Source organism: Tupaia chinensis, unplaced genomic scaffold (assembly GCF_000334495.1).
Source record: "Tupaia chinensis unplaced genomic scaffold, TupChi_1.0 Scaffold148646_1, whole genome shotgun sequence".
NCBI classification, from domain to species: Eukaryota; Metazoa; Chordata; class Mammalia; order Scandentia; family Tupaiidae; genus Tupaia; species Tupaia belangeri.
Window position 1 is genome coordinate 198,765 of NW_006208495.1, and position 8,549 is coordinate 207,313.

Consider the following 8,549-nt stretch of genomic DNA (forward strand, 5'->3'; position numbering starts at 1 on the left):
CTAAAAAAAAAACCCCCAAAAAAAAAAAAAAAAAAAAGAATCAGACAAAGACCAGCAAGTGGCACAATGGTTATAGCACTGGACTCTCACAGTGTCGACCACAGTTCAAGTGCTGGACCCAGTGGTTTGAAACTCATGCCAGCGCTTGTACGTGCATGTCCAAAATCCCAAGTAGAAAATGGAGAAGAAAGGATTGCAGCATGACCATTCCCCTGCGGAGTGATTTCTTACTTTTCGTCTCACTGTCTCTCTCTGTCTTTCCAGTGAACACACATTGCCCTCTAGCAAAAATCTCTCCTTGATAAAAACAAAAAATTGGAAATAAATGTATGGGGTTAATTCATATATTTCTTAGCTATATATGTCTATCCTTTCATCTGTACCACCTTATCTAGATTAATATACCTTCATAGTAAGTTTAAAAACCAAGAGATGTGTATCCTACAACTTTGTGTATCTTTTTAAAAAATGCCTTTTGGTTATTATGTGACTTTCACAAGTTCAAATAAATTATAAAATCGGCTCTAACATTTTGAAAAAAAAAGAAAGTGGAGCTAGGATTGCATTAAGTCTATAGATGAGTTCATGAAATACTACCTTTGTAATAATAGTAAATCTTTCCATCTATAAAAATGCAATGTCTTTTATTAATTTAGATCTTTAATTTCCTTCAAGGATGTTTTATAGTTTTCAATGGACAACTCCTGTACTTCCTTTTTAAAAATATTTTCCCATATTTTATTCTTTGGAGATGACTATGAATGGAATTTTATTTTTATATTTTTCACAGTTAATTTATAGAAACACAATTTTTTAAAATATTTATCTTATATTCTATTTTGCCAAATAGTCATTTATTAGCTGCAATTGTTTTGGGTAGATTCCTTAGGATTTTCTATATGCATAATCATGTCATCTGCAAATAGTTATTTATCACTCTCCCTTTCTAATTTAGATTCTTTTCTTTTAAATTTTGAATAACTGCCCTAGTTAGGACCTCCAGGGCAATGTTGAATAGATGTGTAGATAGGAGGCATCCTTGTCTTCCTGACATTTAAAGTGATAGCTCCCAGTCTTTCACAATTTTGTGTGATGTCAGGTATGGCTTTTTCCTGCATGTTCTTTGTCAGGTTGAGAGACTCCCCTTCTATTACTAGTATGCTGGTATTTTTTTATCATGAAAGTGTTAGGTTTCATCCTCTCGGGATCTTATGCATGCATGCACACGCGCCCGGCGTGAGTTTAAGCCACCGGGTCCGGGACTCGAACCGTGGTCCCCTACGTGGGAGTCCAGCGACATAGCCATTACGCTAACTGCTGGTCCCATCCTCGATTGTTTCTCTTTTCTCTATTTCATCTATTTCCACTTTAATATTTTTTATTTCATTCCTTCTGATTTATTTGGACTAAGGTTGTTTCTTTTCTGGTTTGTTGAGGTGGAAGGTTAAATTATTGATTTGAATTATTTCTTCTTTTTAACATACACATTTGCACTTTCTATCTAATCACTACCTTAGCTGGATTTTCCACATTTTAGTCTTTTGTGTTTTGCCTTTCATTCTCCTAAAAGTATTTTCAAATTTCCTTTGTGACTTTATTTTTAATCATCGGCAAAATCAATCTGGAACAGACATGCATCACTGCTGTTTACCTATTATTTGTTAGAATTGTTCACTGCAAGGAAGCTGAGAAATGTAGGAGAGCATATAGTTTATGTATGTACCTTTGCCACAGGCACAGAATTACTAGGTCATCGGGAAAGTCATGACATATTTTTCTATGTTTTTCTATGCAAAAATGTGTCATGACTTTCCCCAACAATCCAATATTTCTCCTTAGCACAAATCTACGTGGGGAAACTATGTAAGAACAGTGTTTAATATCAATGGCTTCAGAAACCCAGAATAACCCACTATTTCTCTCATCTAATTCAATATCAGAAATATCCTGTTATATATTCTCTTTATATTCGCTCTCTACATTCTTGTTATATTTTAAAGTTCTTATCTGTATTTTTACCTCATAAGTAAACTGTTTATGTATATGTTTGTGTTGAACAATAACATGCCTATGTACACAACTTTTATGTTTTATTTATTTTTTATCTATTTTATTTATTTATTTTATCATTATTTTTAAAAATTTGCTATAGGGCACCTGTGCTTACTAGAGAGAGAGAGAAAGTGAGAAAGTGAGAAAGTAAAGCCACTAGGTCCAGGACTCAAACCATGGTTGGCCATGAGGGAGTCCAGCACCCTAACCACCATGCCACTTGCTGCCCTCATATATACAACTTTTAAAATAGATAAGAAAAAATGAACATAAGTAGTGAAAGGTAAAACTTTGAAAGTAACTAGAAACAAAGAAAATAAAGAAATAGAAGTGACCCATAAGACCATGAAAGAATATTCAAATTCAATAGCAAGAAAATAATATTAGATCAACTATTACGTTTCTTTTATAAAATTGCCTTTAACTAACCTAACCTTGATCAAATCCTCCTTGGCCCACGAAAACAGATCTCTCTCATTTCAAACATTGAAAAGATTTTGGAGTATTGGCTCTAGAGTGACACATCTCCCTAGGCAAATGGTATATATAATCTTTCTTTTGGGTCTCTGAATAGCAAGAAGTGAAGCTTATTTGTGAAGTCAAACAAAAGATGCTACATTTTTTTCTCCAGGGATGAAACTTATGTTTTTTTTATTTTCTTAATCATGATTAGAGTATGTGTATGTGCAGATGAAAGTGAGAGAGAGAGAAGAGAAAGAAGGAGAGAGAGAGAGAGACAAAGCTGAGTCTGTCCCACTGAGCCTGCTCACTCCTTGATCTTCTTCCTCCACTCTTCTAGCTGGTTGGATCTTGAGGACTCATGTACATACCTGGCATGTTTCAGATGGACCAGGCGAAGGATTCAAACCATAGTTACCATGGGAAATCTGGCTTTTCTTGGGCAGATTTGCATCACTGCTACAATACAGAAGCAGTCTAATGATGATTTTAAATTTTTACTTAATTAATTAAATGCATACATATCAATTAAAATTGAGTGGGATTTCTATTAAAAGAAGCAAAATTTATGTATTTGTTATTTACAAACAAGCCTTCGGAATACAAAAGGAAAGACCAGGGAATGAAAAAATTGTGTATATACCACAATAACAAACTTCTAAAGAAGGGCCAATAGGAGGCATTGAGATTAAGGTGCTGGATTCCACATGGCCAATTGTGCAGTTTCAGTCCTGGACCCAGCAGCTTGGAAGTCACTTTAGGTGTGTGTGTGTGTGTGTGTGTGTGTGTGTGTGTGTGTGCGCTTGCCCAAACTCCCGAGAGGAGAATGGAAGAAAAGGGAATGTGGCATATGGTCAACCCCCATAGGGGGTGATTTCTCACTTTCTCTTTCTTTCTCCCTCTAGCTAGCACACACATCCTATTGAAAAAGAAAAAAAAAAAAAACTTTAAAGAAAATAGTTAAATTGGACAATATTCAGGAGCTCTGAGAGATCAGCAGGGAGTCTACTGGACTAAAAGATGGGGATATGTGAAGAAGACTTGATTTTCAGGAATTTGAAGGATTGGGAAACAATAGACCAGAATTGGAAAACTGAATGCAGAGAAGCAGGGATTACCATAAAGAGAAATTCAAAATAACTTATTTAATGTACTTTAGAGCTGTGAAGAAGCCTCAGAAATACCTGGATGCCATGTTAATGCCTGCAGATAATAAAAAGGAACCTGCCAAAGAAAAACCTTCAACCCTTGGGACCAGTAGGTGGCGTAATGGTTACGTTACTGGACTCCCACATGGTTGAATGCAGTTCGAGTCCTGGACATGGTAGCTTAAAACTCATACTGGGTGTGTATGTGTGCATGCCCCAAATCCCAAGGGATTGTGAGGTGGCCAGCCCTCTTGGGGGGGTGATTTCTTGCTTTCTGTCTGTCTCTCTCTGTCTCTTCGACAAGTGCACGCACCCTATAGCAAAAATCTCTCTCTCTCAACAAAAAGAAAAGCCTTCAACCCACTTTTGAACATGCACACTGTATATACCAAGTGAAGAAACGCTCTGATAGCTCTTATTTTATTTTTGTTCTTTTGTTTTATCACTTGGTTTTGGGGATCTGCCATTAACAGCAACATGAAGGACAAAGGTGGCTGCTTTTGGTGGTCATAGGAGAGGTTAGTTTGCATTTTTTTCTCCCTTTGGAGAATTTTTTCTATAGGGCGTGTGCGCTCGCCAGAAAGATAGAGAGAAAGAGAAACAGAAAGTAAGAAATCACCGTCCAGGAGGGATGGCCACTCCACAATCCCTTCTCGTCCATTCTCCTCTTGGGATCTTGGGCATACATGCACACACGCCCGGCATGAGGGTGTCACCAGGTCTAAGACTCAAACCGCAGTCAACTACATGGGAGTCCAGCAACATAGCTATTACGCTAACCGCTGGTCCCATTTCTTTTATTTACATAAAATATAGTATGAAATGCCACTTCCCAGAGCTGTGCAGTACACAGCCTGTATAATCATATGTGGGGCCCTGGAAACCCACCAGACATAAAGTCATTTCAGAGTTTCATCCAAATTAATCCACGCATAACCTCTCTCAAGTGACCTACAATGGGTTGTATGTGATCCAAAATAGAGGAAGATATACAGTATACTATTGATGCCAAAATGACTATAAAAGAAAGTTCCAGCATTGGTACTTCATTGGAGGTTTAATGGGTGATATCTATATATACTTCTATATCTATATCTGTATCTACATCTATATCTAGAAATTTATTTTTGCCTATTTGTTTTCATTGCTGGAAGGTGCATATACTTACCAGAGAGAGACAGAAGAAGAAAGTATCCCAATGGTGCACAATCATGCTCCATCTCTTCTCCCTCGTTTCTTTCTTTTTTTTTTTTTTTTTTTTTTTGGGGGAGATGTTTTTGCTATAGGGCGTGTGCGCTCACCAGAAAGACAAAGTGATACAGAGAGACAGAAAGCGAGAAATCACCCCCCGGGGGGATGGCCACGCCGCAATCCCTTCTCCTCCATTCTCCTCTTGGGATCTTGGGCACGCACGCACACGCACCCGGCGTGAGTTTAAGCCACCAGGTCCAGGACTTGAATCGCGGTCGCCTACATGGGAGTCCAGCGACATAGCCATTACGCTAACTGCTGGTCCCTCTTCTCCCTCATTTCTTCATCCTTTCAAGATTTGGGGCACATACTCTCATGTGCCCTGTGTGTTTTTCAAGCCTTTGGGGCCAAGATTCGAACTGCAGTCAGCTGTGTGAGATCTGGCTCCCTTAATCACGAGGCTCAAAGGCCAGCCCAACCTATTTTATTATCAACATCAATATACTGACGCTGGCGGGTGGTGTGGTGATTAAAACGCTGGACTCCCACGTGGGTGACTGTGGTTCAAGACCCAGACTTAATGGCTTGCTTTCTCACTTTCCCTCTCTCTCTCACTCTCTGGTCACATTGAAGAAGAAGACATAAATTAAATTAAATAATTTTAAAATTATTTTTTAAAAAAAAAAGAAGTTTAAAATAAAGTCAGTATACTATCCACAATTGATCACATCCAGATTATCCAAAACTTAATTTGAAATGCATTTATATGCATCCGTTGAGGATATGCATAGAAAGTAACAGTGTAAAATTCTCCTCGCTCACCAGTATGATGTTACTGAACTCAGACCAAGTTTGCCCACCCATGCGCAACAAACCAACTGAGATGTGGTGCAAGAAATTATAGCTCTATTCCCATGTGTGAAGTAAGGAAAGTGTGTAGCTAACGCTGCAAGAACCTTGTCTCTATGAGGAGTTCCAAGCATGTATTTTTTTTTTTTTGGAGACATTTTTGCTATAGGGCGCGTGCGCTCGCCAGACAGACAGAGAGAGACATAGAGACAGAAAGCGAGAAATCACCCCCCAGGGGGGATGGTCACGCTGCAATCCCTTCTCCTCCATTCTCCTCTCGGGATCTTGGGCACGCACACACACGCGCCCGGCGTGAGTTTTAAGCCACCGGGTCCGGGACGCGAACCACGATCAACTACGTGGGAGTCCAGCGACATAGCCATTACGCTAACTGCTGGTTCCCCCTAGCATGTATTTTTAAAAGCCAAACTGAGGAGAGCAGTCTCAGGCACATGATCAGCTTGATGATTTTTTCCAGAAGCATGATCATCTCATGGGCTTTCTTAATTGGTGAGTTTCACTTACGGCAAAAATCTTAAGGATTTTTTAAAAATAATTATTTATTTCATTTTGCTTATTATTATTATTATTATTTAGTTTGACCTGAGAGAAACAGACAGAGGGAGAGGGAAATTGAGAAAGCAAGCCCCCAGATCTGGAACTCAAGCCCTGGTCTGCAACGTGGAAGTCCTGCACCATAGCCATCACACTGCCTACCAGCCTTCATCTTAAGAATTTAAGTTAGCTTCTTCTTTTTTCCTTGAGGTGGGGGTTTTGTCATCTGAAGGCCCTAATTAATTTGTCATTGTTTCTATTAGTTTCTAATTCCTATAGCTCAGAAAAATAATTTCTCTAACAACAAACAAAAACAGAGAAGAAGAGAGGTTAAAAATTATTTTTGTAGAGAGAGAAAGAAACAGAGAGACAGAAAAGGAGAAATCACACACACACCCCACCCCTGGGGGAATGGCCACACTGCAATGCCTAATCCTGCATTCTCCTCTTGGGATTTTGAGCATACATGTATATGTGCCTGGCATGAGTTTGAAACCCCTGGGTCCAGGACTCAAACTATGGTCAGCTCTGTGGGAGTGCAGCAACCTAACCATTACAACATCGGCTAGTCCCAGGAGGTTAAAAATTCTTTGTGAAGATTTCACAATCTTACATTAAAATAGCACAGACAACTTGACATGAGGAATTTGGAAACAGTGGAGAAGAAAAGAAGGTAGTGGGATACATCTTAAATCCTATTACCATTTGAAGGTCATTTTGTTTACTGTTAACTGAGTTATGTTTTCAAACATAAAAAAAAAAAATGTCTGAAGACTCAAGCCTTGTTTGGGCCATTAAAATTTAATGGAATTTTTGTTTAAGGTTTTGGCCCCAGGACCGGTATACTCAACCAGAGAGGAGAGAGACAGAGAGAAATAAATGAGAATTAAAGGGAGAAATCACCCCTCCAGGGGGCATGTCCATGCCACAATCTCTTCCCCTCCTTTTTCCTCCTGAGATTTTGGGCACGCATGCACAGGTGCCCAGCATGATTTTCAAGGTCCCAGGTCCAGGACTCGATCTGCAATTGGCCATCCGGGAGTCCAGCCATGTGGGAGTCCAGTGCCTTACCCACTACACCACCTTCTATCCCCCTGGACATTGTATTCTAAGCAATTGAAAAAGATGCTTTACTTTTAGCCCTGCTCCTGTTAAGCTGATTTGCAGTTTGGGAAACTTCTGTTTCTTCCCTCAACCAAAGAAGGAAACTGGAGGTCTAGCCATTGTAGTGGGTCCCTATTGGGTTTTAGCCTCTCATCTGTGTTCTCGATATACCTTACTAACTCATATCAATATTGTGTCTGACTCCTATAATCTGGTTTTAATACTGTCCTCAGAATGATTTTTGTAACATGCAGAAGTGACTGTATTCATCTTTTTCTCAATTATTGAATTCATCTATCACTTTTAGGATTCAGTCTCGATTTGTCCTTAGCCTGGCATATACGACCACCCAAGTGTAAACCTCTGCCTGCCTCGCCAACAATTTGTACTGTAGTCATACGGAATGAAAACCTATTTCTTGTCCACAATATCCTTCATCATGCTTTTATACCTTCGCATTGTGTTCCTTCTATCCATAACGTAATAAAATATTTAACAAATACAGGCTAGCCATAAGGCCTTGGTGGTTAAGTGACCCAAGATGCCACATGACCAACTGCATAATTTGAATCCTGGACCTAACAGCTGGAAAAAACATGCCGGACATGTGTGCGTGCATGCCCTAAATCCCCAAAGGATGGAAAAATGGAGTCAGGATTGCATTCTGACCATGACCCATTAGGGAGTACTTTCTCTATTTCTCTCTCTCTTGCCAGTGCACATACTCTGGCAAACAAACTAACCACAAACCCCAACCATTTAATGAGTGCTACCTTGAACCACTTTTAAAGTTAGACCTGAAAACTCTCAATTCCCCTTTGCAAGTAGTTTGTCAAGCCTTCACTCCGAGACCTTCGTCATCAGGAAGCCGCCTTCAGCTATCCTCCCACACTCTGGAGCTCAAGAACCAGATAACTAGGAACAGCCTCTATGCCAAGTACTCAAGGTAGTCAATCTACAGGGGACTTGTGAAACGAAGCTAACTCCATCCCACTTGTCATACATAGCTACTTTTTATAACCCTCATCATGTCACCAGGTGCAGTTTCCTGTGTGGCTTTTGCGTGACTCTGTTTTCTCTCTTGGAAGTATAAGCAACAAAGAGTTCTGCCTTTCTTTCTTATTTTAGTTTTAAAAGTACTACTGTGTATTTAACTTCAAAAACATTTCAGTACTCTAAACTTACAAAAAA

At 39.4% G+C, this 8,549-nt stretch overlaps 1 pseudogene; it reads left to right on the forward strand.

The window, feature by feature from the left end:
• LOC106734107 (zinc finger protein 639-like) overlaps positions 1-8,549 on the forward strand; it is a 35,445-nt pseudogene that overhangs the window by 24,865 nt on the left and 2,031 nt on the right.